Here is a 15,294-nt window from a genome sequence, read left to right on the forward strand (position 1 = left end):
AGCATTCCTCTTTGGAGAGAGAAGAACCTTCAAGAAGGACAACCATCTCTGAAGAAATCCACCAATCAGGCCTGTATGGGAGAGTGGCCAGACGGAAGCCACTCATTAGTAAATAGCACACGGCAGCCCGCCTGGAGTTTGCCAAAATGCACCTGAAGGACTCTCAGACCATGAGAAACAAAAGATTGAACTCTTTGGCGTCAATGCCAGGCCGTTATGTTTAGAGGAAACCAGGCACCGCTCATCACCAGGCCAATACCATCCCTACAGTGAAGCATGATGGTGGCAGCATCATACTGTGGGGATATTTTTCAGCAGCAGGAACTGGGAGACTAGTCAGGATAGAGGGAAAGATCAATGCAGCAATGTACAGAGACATCCTGGATGAAAACCTTCTCCAGAGCACTCTTGACCTCAGAATGGGGCGACGGTTCATCTTTCAGCGAGACAACGACCCTAAGCACACAGCCAAGATATCAAAGGAGTGGCTTCAGGACAACTCTGTGAATGTCCTTGAGTGACCCAGCCAGAGCCCAGACTTGAATCCAATTGAACATCTCTGGAGAGATCAGTAAATGGCTTTGCTTCCCATCCAACCTGATGGAGCTTGAGAGGTGCTGCAACGAGGAATGGGCGAAACTGCCCAAAGATAGGTGTGCCAAGCTTGTGGCATCATATTCAAAAAGACTTGAAGCTGTAATTGCTGCCAAAGGTGCATCAACAAAGTATTGAGCAAAGGCTGTGAATACTTATGTACATGTGATTTCTTAGTGTTTTTTTTTATTAAATTTGCAAAAATCTCAAAAAAACTTTTTACACATTGTCATTATGGGGTATTGTGTGTAGAATTTTGAGGACAAAAATTAATTTATGCAGTTTTGGAATAAGGCTGTAACATAACAAAATGTGGAAAGAGTGAAGCGCTGTGAATACTTTCCAGATGCACTGTACATATGCTGTGAGTCAGTTTTGGGACTGGTATTGGGATGCGGGGCTCTCTGGGCAGGTGTGGCTGGACTGTTTAATGGCATCATAATGTACACTTTTTCCCCTTCTTTAGTTTTTGGAGTCCGGGGCCGTCAGTCAACACTGGCCTCCAGCCCCTCCATGGCTAACATCCAGCCTCTAGTGACAGGCACACACAGGCAGCAGAGCAAATACAGCACAGTTCGAGCTGCCATACAAGGGGAGCCGGTGTCGGCTGAGAAATATAACTGATGTCATACACTGACTGACAGTCATGCTTAAGGCAGAAGCTGAGGCGAGGGCCGGAGATGTCAGTCTGGTCAATATGACAGTGACTGACGGCACTGGCGCAGTGCAGCCTCTATAGCCACCGCATATGGTTCCCTTTCTCACTGGTGGTGGCTTGCAGTGGAAGTACTGCTCTTTCTCCGTGGCGGCCATGTGCGTGTGAGCCTGTACTGCTCACAAACTTAAACAAATGACCAAGCCAGCACAGGGCACCGCTTATATTGGGGCTGAACGTACCAGGCCCTCTTCTTCCTAATGACCTGCTCCTCGTCTGAGTCACTGCCTTCTCTACATGAGGGAAGAAAAAAAAACAGGTAACATGGGGGTACTGTGTGTAATGGGGTTAATATGGAGGTATGTTTAGGGCAATATGGTGGTAATATGGATGTGTTGTCTTTACTAGGGGTAAAATGGGGGTGCTGTGTGTACTATGGCATAGGGGTAATAAGGTGCTGTGTGTACTGGGGATAGTATGAGGGTGCCATGTATACTGGGGGTAATATGATAATATGAGGGTGCTTTGTGCACTGAGGACTAGTATGGTGGAGGACACTGTTTATACTGAAAGGTATTATGGGGTGCTGTGTGTACTATGATATTATGGGAGACACATATTGAGGAGTATTAGAAATGTTTTGGGAGATCCTGGGTGATTACAGGGGGTTTGGCTGATCAGACACAGATGTCACGTAGTATGGGCGTGATATTGGAGCGACACGGACATGTTGCTGAAAGTGGTTGCTTACAAAGATGCTGAATTGCTCACATTGGAGGCCATATGGATGATCTGTACTTAGCATATGGCTGGTGCAAGTTTCAATGGTATGATTGATGGTGAGTATACAGAAGCACAAAGCATGATTGCAGCTTCTCTAGAAACTTAAAGAGGGCATCTCAGTGCTTGCACATTTGGGCGAATGGATGTACACCAGGGAAGGGCTTTGTAGTGGCATTAGCATAAAGTCGCAGACGCAACTGCAGCAAAAGACATAAGGAAGACCGCAACTGCCTCCGTCTCAGAATCAGGCCCTATGAGGACGGAGTAGCCCGCCCCTCCACAGATCCCAACCCTTCTCCAAACCCACCCCAATAGGGCTGCTTCCAGAAAGTTCCCAGGCTGGTTTCCAATCCCTATCCACACCTATGTTGTGGGGACGCTGTTCCCTGTAAAAGAGGGCATCGGAGCAAGCATCATTTGATTAACTCTGTGAGTGCCGGATCATTGCTGTAGTTCTAGATATATATATATATATATATGTATATATATATATATATATATATATATACACACACACACACATATATATCTATATTTATTCCATAGACAAAAAAACCTTATGGTTTCACATTTCCCATTAAGGCTGCTTAGATGTGATCTGAAAATTCACAAAACCTATTGATTTTCTGCCACTCAAACTTCAAAAAGCTATGAAATTACGATCATTAAGGCTAACACCTAAATGGACGTGTTCCTTGCGCAAAACAGATATGGCATGCCAACTGCAGATTCAGCACTCTCACAGAATTAGATTGCTGTCACTAACAAAATGGTGGAGTTGCTAATTCACAGAATTGTGTGCTCATTGGAATACACATATGTGAAACCGTAAAGTTTTTTGTCTATGCAATTTCATAGCTTTTTTAAAATGTATTAACTATCAGGGTTTGGATGAGCAAACCGAGCCACCTGCAGGGGAGAAGGGCAACAAAATTGTACACTAACGCAGGTGGAAGAGGGGACAGCACACAGGAAGTTGGTTTGGGAGGTGCAGAGTGCGAGACGGCTGTAGGCATGTGGTTTAGCAGCAGCAGCGGTGGTGCAGAGCAGTGGCAGCGGTGCAGTGCAAAGAATTCATCAGTGGGCGACAGAGGGCACACTGGTAGTGTGTATGCACCTGAGAAAATCAAATCAATAAGTCACAGATGCACGAATGCAGCAGTGAGATCCATCTACGCATCTGCTAAAAATTTAATGTGTAAAAAAAAAAAAGTGTAGCCCTGCCCCCCTAGAAGACAACCAGCATCGGGCTTTGGAGCCCCAGTACTGGTTGTGCTAAATACAGGGGACAACCAGCACCAGGTTTTTCAGAACCAGTTCTGGTTGCCAAAATATGGGGGACAAATGACGTAGAGGCCCCCCGTATTAAGTGCAACCAACACAGGGCTCTGATCCAGTCCTGGTTCTGAAAATACAGGGGAGAAAAATGCATAGGGTCCCCCTGTATTTACCAGAACCAGCACCGGACTCCTTCTAGCTGGGGGGTGATGCTACAACCAGGAGGGTCCCCCAGCTGCAGCATCACCCCCTGACTGCTAGTCAGCCCAGGCTGGGGATCCCTGGGGAGTTGGGGGCTAAACACAGAAGCAGGTATTATGGATCTACCAGATCTGAGCCTGCATTCTGTGTGCTGCTACCTCCCCTGGGTCCTAATGCCTGCCGCACTGCTGTCCGCACTGCCGCCCACACCGCAGCCGCTAAAACCTGTCCCTGGGTTCTGGCCACAGAACACCTGCTGCCCCCTCGTGCATTTCCACCAGCTCCCGCTGCAGCTAACACCAGCTTCTTTCCCCCGAGCCCACCTCCGCTAAAGCACGCAAACGACAGCCATCTTTGTGCACCCAAGTGAAGCCACAGTTATTACACCTGCCGGATGCTTCTACTGCGGCTGCGCAACAAGCTGAAAAGTCCTGTCTCTACAATGGCGCATTCTTTAGGTAATAATTTAAAATCTGTAACTTTCTAATTTACCTGAACCCCAAAAGCATGTACCCTGGCACAATAGCTACCTAATAAACAAACCCCGAATCTAAATTCCACCCCTACCCTGAGTTTTGGCTAAAAGGCAGCCATCTTGCGTGTAGCAAGATGGCTGCCTTTTAGCCTGCATCCCATCAACAGCACTGTAGCCATTAATGAAAAAGCACTGTTGTGTAGAGGGTGGTACTAATCACTCCCATGCCAGCGCTGGGATCTAATGTCAGATCCCAGCGGAGCCAGACATCAGTATTTATTCTACAGTGGATGTAGCGGCGGTGCATTGCTCCGAGGCCGGCGGCTATGTAATGTCAACCTGACACATCTTTGTGTGCCAGTATGCTGCAGCACTGCCACTCCATGATAAAGGATGCGGTCCAGCTGGAGGAGCTGGAGCAAGTGCATGGAGAGGTCTCCCCTCCTCCTCTCTGCTTCCTGTGTGGCTATCCCAGGGGTGCCATCACAGCAGCCCAGCACACGCTACTGTGTGCTGGGCTGCACTGGGAGACTGCTGGTTGCTACTAAGCAGCAGCCACAGCAGTCTCCTATGCCTGTGGGGGGAGCGATCACACTGATTGCTCACCCCACTGGCTATGCACCGGGCTGAGGGGGCTCACAGCGCCCCCCTCCCCAGCGTTTTGCGGCGGTGCAAAAAAAGGTGTTTTCTTTCTTAAGGGGGCGTGGCCACGCCTGCCACGAGTAGGCCACACCCCCTTAACACGGCCCGGCTTCGCTGTTGGAGTCCTAGTCTAGCAGGCCTGGCTGCTCTGCTGTAGGCCCATCCCTCCGAGCCAACTGTAAGTACATTTATGTTTGCCTCACAGCTGTCATATACTGCCTCCCCAGTCACATACAATCTCTCCTTCTCCCACTATCTTGCCCTGTCATCCACTACATCTACCCTGCGTTACTACCTCCATCACCCTCTCTCTTCTGTCACTCACTGCCTCTACCCTGCATTACTACCTCTCCATCACCCTCTCTCTTCTGTCACTCACTGCCTCTACCCTGCGTTACTACCTCTCTATCACCCTCTCTCTTCTGTCACTCACTGCCTCTACCCTGCATTACTACCTCTCCATCACCCTCTCTCTTCTGTCACTCACTGCCTCTACCCTGCATTACTACCTCTCCATCACCCTCTCTCTTCTGTCACTCACTGCCTCTACCCTGCATTACTACCTCTCCATCACCCTCTCTCTTCTGTCACTCACTGCCTCTACCCTGCATTACTACCTCTCCATTACCATCTTTCTTCTGTCACTCACTGCCTATACTCTGCGTTACTACCTCTCTATCACCCTCTACCCTGCATTACTACCTCCATCACCCTCTCTCTTCTGTCACCCACTGCCTCTACCCTGCGTTACTACCTCTCCATCACCCTCTCTCTTCTGTCACCCACTGCCTCTACCCTGCGTTACTACCTCTGCATCACCCTCTCTCTTCTGTCACCCACTGCCTCTACCCTCCGTTACTACATCTCCATCACCCTCTCTCTTCTGTCACCCACTGCCTCTACCCTCCATTACTACATCTCCATCACCCTCTCTCTTCTGTCACCAACTGCCCTTACCCTGCGTTACTACCTCTCCATCACCCTCTCTCTTCTGTCACCAACTTCCTCTACCCTGCGTAACTACCTCTCCATCAACCTCTCTCTTCTGTCACCCACTGCCTCTACCCTGTGTTACTACCTCTCCATCACCCTCTCTTTTCTGTCACCAACTGCCCCTACCCTCCGGAATTCTCTATGGGAGAATTCCGTTGTTTTTTTAGGGGACCCGTACGTCATTTGTCCCCTGTATTTTGGTAGCCAGGACTGGCTCTGATTAGCCTGGTGCTGGTTGTGCTTTATATGGGGAACCCCTGCATCGTTTGTCCCCTGTGTTTAGCACAACCAGCACTGGGGCTCCAAAGCTTGATGCTGGTTGTGCTGTGGGGGCACCTCATTTTTTTTTTATTACACATTCATTTTTTAAAACAATGCATGGATAGATCTCACTGATACGTCCATGCATCTGTGTCTTAGTGATTTGATTTTATCAGGTGCATGCCCAGCACCAGTGAGTCCCTCTGTGGCCCGCTGATGCTTCTGTGTATAGCCCTGTTGCTGCCACTACTCCATACCTCTGCTGCTGCCACTGTCCCACACACTTGAAGACTGCCCCCACAGCCATCTCTCCCTCTGCACCCTTAAAACACCTCATGTGTGCTGTCTGCTCCTCCACCTGTGTTAGTGTACCTATTTCATGACCTTCTGCCCTGCAGGAGGCCCGGTTTGCTCGTCAAAGCCGTGATGGTTAATACATTTTAAAAAAGCAATAAAATTCCATAGCCAAAATCCTTACAGTTTCACATGTCCCATTAAGGCTGCTTAGACATGATCTAAAAATTCACAAAATCTATGGAATTTCTGCCACTCAAACTTCAAAAAGCAATGAAATTACGATCATTATGGCTGACGCCTTTATGGACGTGTTCCTTGCGTAATACAGATATATATATACACATACATATTTATATACACACATATATATACATATATGTATACACATATACTGTATATATATTCCATAGACAAAAAACCTTACGGTTTCACATGTCCAGGGGCGGATTGGGCCACCGGAATGCCGGGCCGTTTCCCAGTGGGCTGGTCCCATATTATATGTCTTTAGGGGCTGGCGGCGGCCCTTCCCTCACCCATTCCTCTGCTGGCCCTGCTGCAAGCTGCCGTGATCGGAGCTCAGCTCCGATCAGGCAGCATTGTCTCTGAACCTAAAGAAAAATGGCAGATGGGAGAGTTGCTGCGCATGCCCAGCCGCTGCAGCTCTCCCCTAAGCCTTTGCGGAGCCTGTCAGTCATTACTGACGGCTCCGGCTCCAGGCTGTTAGCGGCCCACCTCGGCGCCTCCAGGATGATTTAGTACACGTGTACACGCACAGAACAGCAGCAGCCAGCACACAGGTATCGACAGCCTACAAATACTGACTGTGTCACAGTGTGACAGTCAGTAAGTAAACTATATTATTTGTATCTAATATATGTCTGCCTGCCTGAATATATATATATATATACATACACACACTATGTATATGTGTATATATATATATATATATACACATATGTGTATGTATGTATATATATATATATATACTTGTATATACATACTATATATATATATATATATATATATATATGTATTTATATATATATGTATATACTAATATATAACAAGTAGAATGTGTTGGCACTCAATGCAATATAAATGTCATCTAGCCTGGGTGCCTCAGAAAAAATCCAATCAGTCAACTCCAATGTAGTGGCACTCTCAGGGCTTGTGATCCATTATATTGGTGCTGTATTGACAACTAACACAAAACCAATACCTCCGTATGGTCTAATATATATATATATATGTACACACAATATACCGCCCATCTACTTGCTATATACTGTGTATGTGTGTGCATGTATGGTTGCGTACAGAGATACTGAATCGATCACGTTGGAGGCCATATTCTGATGAAATGAACTTGCATATGGCTGGTGCAAGTGTTGATGGCGTAACCAATGGTGGTGTCTAAAGGTGCACCAAGCGGTATTGCAGCATTTGTAGCACTAATGCTGGGTACACATTTGTACCCAGCACAATCTCGTTAGTGATGGGACCAGCGGTGGTGTCGGGAGCGACATTGCAATGGCAGGGGGCCATGCTGCATTTGGCAGCATGGTCGTCGCTAATGATGTCACATGTCAGACCTGCATGCAATTCCGAAGGGCGATGGTGCTGACGAAGTGCTGAAGCGTGCATCGTCAGCAACATTGAGGATACACACTAGACGATGTGCCCAATATATCGTGCGATCCGTCTGGGTCAGACAACATATCGTTTAGTGTGTACCGGCCATAAGAGTAGATGTCTCAGTCCTTGCACATTCGGACGCACATCTGTGACCATGCAAGGGATTAGTAGTAGCCACAACTGCGTCCAATTTAGAATCAGTATCCCATTCCCTCAGCAGACCCCGCTCCCATCAGGGCTGTTTCCAAAAATTTCCCGGACTGGTTTTCCATCCCAATCCGCCCCTGCACATGTCCCATTAAGGCTGCTTAGACATAATCTGAAATTTCACAAAACCTATGGAATTTCTGCCACTCAAACTTCAAAAAGCAGTGAAATTACGATCATTAAGGCTGACCAAAGGTTACTCACAGTGATATTTAATTCTATGTTCCTTTTCCATCTCTAAATAATAACTAAGAACACAATCTGCACTGTTTTGATTATGATTTTATTTGATTCTCAGCGACATGGATTAGGTGTGGGCAGAGAATGGATTATTGGAGTGGGGTGTGGGCGGAGCAGTGATTGAAGTTTGGTAATGCTCTAGGGTGTGTAGTCAGGATCAGTGGAGGCTCCAGAGGTGAGGCCAAAATTCAAATAAGGGAACATTACCAACTATCACCCCAAACGCTGCCAAACATTGCCGGCCAGGACTCTCTGGCAGTTGGTGTAGCTCCCATATTTGAATTTTAGACTGCGCTGCATCCCCACCTCTGGAGGCGCCACTGGTCAGGGTCCCGATGGTCAGGATGCTGAAGGTCAGAAGACAGGCAGTGGCATCCAGACAGTCCGAATCCTGATACATTCCAGCTGTAAGTATTAGGGTTGGGGGAGGCTTAGGGTTAGGTTTAGGGGGAGGGTTAGGGTTAGGCTGCGGGACAGGAGGGTAATAGATAGGTTGCAGAAGGGGTGGGTTAAGCGAAGTGTTAGAATACTTATCTAAATCTGTCAGGATTTTGACAGTCGAGATGCCGCTGTCTGTATTCTGACCATAAGGATCCCGTACCCAACCCGGCTCTGACTTCTTAGGACTTGTGTTTGGTTTCCTTCTGTGACCCACATGGCCCGCTGGTCCCAATGTTCATGGGCGTAAACTACTTCTGACTCACAGTGGGCGATTCAATTCACCGCACTGATTGGTCGGACTTAAGGATTTAATCTCGCACCCCCGTTGAGGGTGCAAGGAGAAATCTGACTAAAGTGCTGTCCACGCAGCTGATTTACGACTTAGCGCGGTGATGACAGACGCGCGGTCGGCACTTTAATTAGAGAATGCCGGTTCTCACGACTAAACACCAAGGTTAAGTTGCGAGAACCGGCATTCTCTGACCTCTTTCCGACTATGCAAACAGCGCGGAGAATTGAATAGCTCCGGGAGCTCCCATCCAGAGCTATTCAGCATCGCGCTGTATTGAATTGCCGACACAGACACACAGTTTGTGGCTAGCATCATCAACGCCAACAGGCCCCCATGTCAGCCAGGCCCATTACAATTAAACCTGTCATACCTCAGTAATGGAGACCCTGTCTATGGAAACTGGCTCCACCACCCCCCCAGTCACCAAAAGTTCCACACCAAGCATTCATCAATCATAGCAACTATTGGGGCTCTACATATAGGGAAGAATTTTAAACTAATAAAATTACATTGAAATGGAACTTTGCAGTGTCCGAATAATAATTTAAACCCACTTATTAGTATCTGGGTGAAAAGAGGTGCTGACCCCTACCTTTCCTCAAACTTGTTAACAACTCTAGGGTCAGGGGATCATGTTAACTGAAGTATCTCTTGTATTCTTCATGATATTAGAATGTTATGATAGAACTAAATTGAATATCGCATTAACTAACCGGATTATTTTTTACAAAATTATACTGGTGCATAGCAACGAATTACAACTATTTGTACCTCTATCTTCTATTCTAGATGTCACACTCTGTGATGAACATCCCAAAAAATGTAACTCCAACTTTTATATTATACAGTATGTAGATTAAGACATGTTTAGTGTTAAACCTAGGAATCCATCTTCTAAAGAAAATAAATGTATAGGCCTGGTCGATATATTAGATTTTTTTCTGTAAGCAATAAGCAGGCGATATATTACAGTATTAAACTACAGGCATTCTCCACAGAGACAAAACTAATTTACGAAGTGTTCACTGACGGCCTGATTCAGAGATGTATGCTAACCCGATGGTGGGAGGACTGCTCCGATGGTGGGAGGACTGCGCATGCACAGGAGGTGTACAGCACATATGCTGCCCTCCATCTGCGAGTTCATTCACAGAGCCTCCCAGCCACAGCCTGATTGGCAGGCTGCAGCATTTGGGAGACGGAGTGGGTGCATTCCTGGGCATGATGCCCCCATTTTCCGGGAGAGACTAGGCCAGGGTCTGCATTGGTGGACGCAGACTTCCTGGCCTCGTAAGTTGCCAGGACCCGGTCAGGTTGCGGTAAGCTTCAGCTGCCGCAGTCTGGCCGAAGGGGCAACAATCGTAACCGATGGTCGCGATTGTTCCACAGGTGATCACAGGCTGCGACCTTGGGCTGGGATCACGCAGATGCAGCAAGGAGGTATCTGACACCTCCTTCTGTATTTGCATTTTAAATGGATGGCATTGCACAGCCGCTTGTGTGCAGCTGCGCAATTTCGTCCATCTCTGAATCAGGTCCTGAGTGTGGTGCATTATGGGAGCCAAAGAGCAAACGCTAAATGCCTGAATGAAGATTATACTTTGTTTGGCTTGTCTGGGATCCCTGCTGCTACCACATTTCTTATTAATAAACTAGTTGTGTAATTTATAGAAGACAGATGTTCTATTTTAAATCGTGTTAGAGAAAAAAAACACACTAATCAATTCAGTGAGATCTGTGTGCTCAGGCTACAGCACTGTGCATATTTGTGTACCTATTTATATATAGCGATGTACGCACTCATACAGAGGTGGGTGCAGGCTGCCCTACATTTATCAAGCTTACAAATTCTACAACTGTTGATATTTTATAGAGCCTAATTATGAATCTGATCTTTTCAATTCTTTGTCACAATGTGCCTTAAAGTGGCAGAGCGCCGAAGCTTCCAAGATTTTTATTTGACTGGCTTTAAAATTGAGTTTACTTCTCTATTAATGTATACCATATTTACAGTAAGTCAATGTTTCTGATCCTTCTTCCTGATTTTAGGTTACTTTACTGTACAGGTACCAAATACAGATTTGTATCCATTATTCCATATTTATAATAATTATATTCCATTTTTCATGAAATAATTCACAGGGTTAAATGAAAATTAAATAAAGGAAAATGTTAAAAATATCTTCCAACATGTTTTTATTAAATAAGGTGATGCAATGTTATTATGTAAAGTATTCAAATCTATTTCAAATATGCCTTCACAATTCAGCTTTTAAATGTATAAATTGTTCCCTTCTAATTTTTTAATTCTACAGCACAGCTCAGAATTCCTCCATATAAAAGCTGATTCAGCATCACCCAGAATGTAATTCCTGGTCAGTTTGGCTGTGCACATTCCCGAAAGCTATGGTACAGCAGAATTGCACTTCCAGGAAACAATATGGGATGCGAGGGAAAATGGATAATGTTGGTGTCCGAGGTGCCGGTGTTCAGACTGTCCCCATCACCGAAAATCTAATTGCCCTCTGTTATTTCAAGAAGAAATTTAAGAAAAAAAAAGTATAATTCCTATAAGTGTAACTTTGGGGACTGGACTGTCAGGCTAAATGCCAAACTATTTTTGTTTGCTTTAGGAAAATCTGCTTTTTGAAATATTAACAAATTGAGACGCAATTTACATGTACTATTTACAGTGAGGACATGTCATGAAAAAAATGGTACAGTTGAGATACTATAAAATTAAAATTTGTATGCATCAGCCTATATTCGTCTGTGTCTGCTCATACATTTGTTCCTTTTCTATGTCTTATCTCAGTGTCATCATGTCATAGCTTTCCTCTGTTTATTGCATCAAATTGCCTTTGGAATCCTTTTTCAGTTGACTTTTGCTTTCGGATATTTGTTTGCTGTACATTTATTATTTTCATTATGTTTGTTTCCTGCTTTTTTCATCTTTTATGTGACTGATAGTTTATTCCACTTCTTCCATCACATTGTGTGCAGTACGTAGAGGGTTAATTAGGATAAGTAGGAGAGTGTGGCCTACATACAGTGTATGCTGAATTTGATTAATGGATGATGCAAGGAGAGTGACGCTGGTGTGACAGAATCACGAGTTCCCTGTCCCTTATCTGCCATAAAAAACATACCATCCTAAAATAGTACCTCATTTATCACACCCGCAGGGGACGGGAGGACACTAGCAGTGCCAGCCTCCACCTCTTTACCAGTACTCTGATATACTATATATATATATATATATATATATACTATATATATTGTATACTCAGAGAGTACAGAAATAGCACAGGAACTTCCGATCTCCACTTGCGCTCTTCTATACCATTACGATATTGATAGAGAGTTTTCATGTGCTGTGAAAGGCTCCCACTATATTCAGATCTTCATAGTCAGCTGAGATGATCATAAGACACTTACTTGCTCCAACATGCTATTAAATTATTCAACTGGCTCAGCTGTATATATAGAGATCTGGATATATATTGAATATTTAAATTAGTGGGAAATATACAACAAGTTGAATACAAAAATTGGCTAAATCTAAAAGAGCTCATGCTATTCTAACATACTGCTTCCGTGATGTTCCAGTATTCAGTTTTTACTCTCTGGGATCCGTTAGTAGTGATGAAGCCGACTGAAGCCGTGGTCTTGCCAGAGGTGTGTCTCAGACAGTTAGTTTTTAGAGACAGCAATATAAATTCAATTTGAATTAAAAGTATTTATTATATTGAAAGATGTACGATGTTTCACCAATGTTTCCGCCAGCCCCGCAATCTTACAACTGCTGTTGGGACAGTATGACTGATATACAGGGCCATAGCTAGGGTAGTGCGGCCGGTGCCATCGCACAGGGCACCACAGGTCAGGGGGCGCTGTTTGGGCCTGTCTAATTTCTGTTTATTATCATTCTTGCTTGTAGCTTCTGTGATAGGATCATTGGTAAAGTGGTCGGTGGCAGGTACATTTGTCCCAGATTCCTGTCTTATGTGTTTTAAACCCCCAGGAGAAAGTCTGCAGTGTAGCAGGCTTGAGTTTCGGCTTTTTGAAAAGCCGGTTTGGGACCTGGGGGTTGTGGGTGAGAGGAGAGGGAGGGCTCCACCCACGGCCACTCCAGGTTTTGGTTCTCGCAGCCTGGTAACAGGCTTGTTAGGGTTTCCACCTGAGAGTGGCCAATATAAGCCTAGTGTGTTGAGGGCTGATGGTCTCACCTGGGAGAGCAGACAGGGAGTTTGCTCAGAGACACTTGAAAACCTAACTGTAAGTGTTGTGCTGTGCCCTTGTTGCTGGTGAGGGCATTAGGCCCTGCCAGGTTCTGGTAGTGAGGGAACTACCTGTGAAGTTAGTGCCCCGACAGGGCTAGGATTTTTGTTTATGTTTTCTTTATGTTGTTTCTGACATTGTACAATAAAGACTGGTGCCGACCAGCTTGTACTTGCATCCAGTCTGGCGTACTGTTTCCCAGCTGCTGTGTGTGAAAGGAAGGAGTCCTCTACCCAGGAGAGGGACCCCCTAACCTAACTGTGTCACAATATGGTGGAGAATGTGGGCAACCACACACACTGAAGTTGCAGCAAGAGGAAAACTTTCCGTTTAAAAATTAAAGGGACAGACACCCAATTTGTGAGTGTGGAAATAACACTGTGTCCTTGGAGTCCCATAGAGGAGGCGTCAGCCAATGCTCAGAGAGGCAAGGTTCAGCTTCCAACCTACACCCCAGGACAAAATGGAGGACATTATTAAGGCCTTGCTCCAAGCTACAGCAGCTCAGCAGGAGACAAACAAACTTCAGCAGGAGACGAACAAACTTCAGCAGGAATCTACCTGGGCTCAGCAGAAATCCACCAGGGTGCAACTGTTGGCCTTGGAGACAGCCCAGAGGCAACAACAGGTCGCCATCGAGGAAACCCGCCAGGCCTTAGCGGAAAACAGCCAGGCCATAAAAGATGTGGTACAGCACCTAGTCCCCCGGCCTAGAGATGCTGCTACTGGTCCTCCCACCACCACTCACTCCGTACGAGCCAGTCACTTCCTCCAAAAGATGACTTTGGGCGATGATGTGGAGGCCTATCTCGCCGCATTTGAAAGAACGGCCGAAAGGGAGAGTTGGCCCAAGGAGCAGTGGGCAAGTCTGGTGGCCCCTTTTTTGTCTGGGGAGCCACAAAAGGCCTATTTCGACTTATGCCTGGCTGATGCCAAGGACTATAGAAAACTAAAACAGGAGATCCTAACTTGCTTGGGAGTCACCACCTTTGTTCGTGCCCAACGGGTCCACCGCTGGGAGTTCCATATGGACAAGCCTCCACGTTCGCAGATGCATGACCTCGTCCATCTGTCCTCAAAATGGCTACAGCCCGAGACGCTGACGGGACCACAGATCGTGGAAAGGGTCGTGATGGACCGGTACCTGCGATCGTTACCTGCGACTCTGCGCAAGTGGGTGAGCCATGCAGACCCTAAGTCCGCGGACCAGTTGGTCGAGCAGGTGGAGAGGTACGTGGCGGCTGAGGAGCTGATGAGTATGCCCCACCGAGCCCCGATGGCGCACCGGCGAACTGGTAAGACTGTTCCAGGGGAGAAGGGTGCTGGGTGGTGGAATGTACCTAAGACTGAGGGTGTAGAACCTGGAGACAGGCCTGCCAGGCCAGGAAGGTTCTTGCCCCGTAAACGACTAGACATTAATATGACTCTGTGTTTCCGATGTGGTGGCTTCGGCCATATTGCCGCTAATTGTTCACTTACAACTGAACCTATCATGATTGGTGTCTGTGAGTTACCTGTCTCAGGTGGTGATCGGGTTTCAACGGAGACCGGCATGACTGGAATCACAGAGAATGTAAATAGCTCTATTTACAAGACTTGGGTAGCAGTAAAAACTGCCTTTGATGATAAATGACAGGAACTGGAGGGACCGGACTGGGACCGGCAGGAAGACTTGTTGAATTGAACTGATGAACTGAGAACTTGACTCTGGACTGGAACAACGTGGACTGAACTGATGAGCTTGGAACTTGACTCTGGACTGGAACAACGTGGACTGAACTGATGAGCTTGGAACTTGACTCAGGACTGGAATGTAACAATGGCTGAAGGGAAGTCAGGTAATGCTGAGACGAGGCTAAACAGGGTAATCTGGAATTACTATGACAAAGGCTAGAACTCAGGTGCAGGCTGGATTGGATAATAGGGAATAACAGGTTTCAGGAAGGAATGGGTAGGTTTACGGATTTGCAGGCTGGACAGGATAATTGGAAATAATAGGTTTCAGGAAGGATTGGGTAG

The sequence above is a fragment of the Taudactylus pleione genome, unplaced genomic scaffold (genome assembly GCF_031769625.1).
Source record: "Taudactylus pleione unplaced genomic scaffold, aTauple2 ptg001607l, whole genome shotgun sequence".
Lineage (NCBI taxonomy): Eukaryota > Metazoa > Chordata > Amphibia > Anura > Myobatrachidae > Taudactylus > Taudactylus pleione.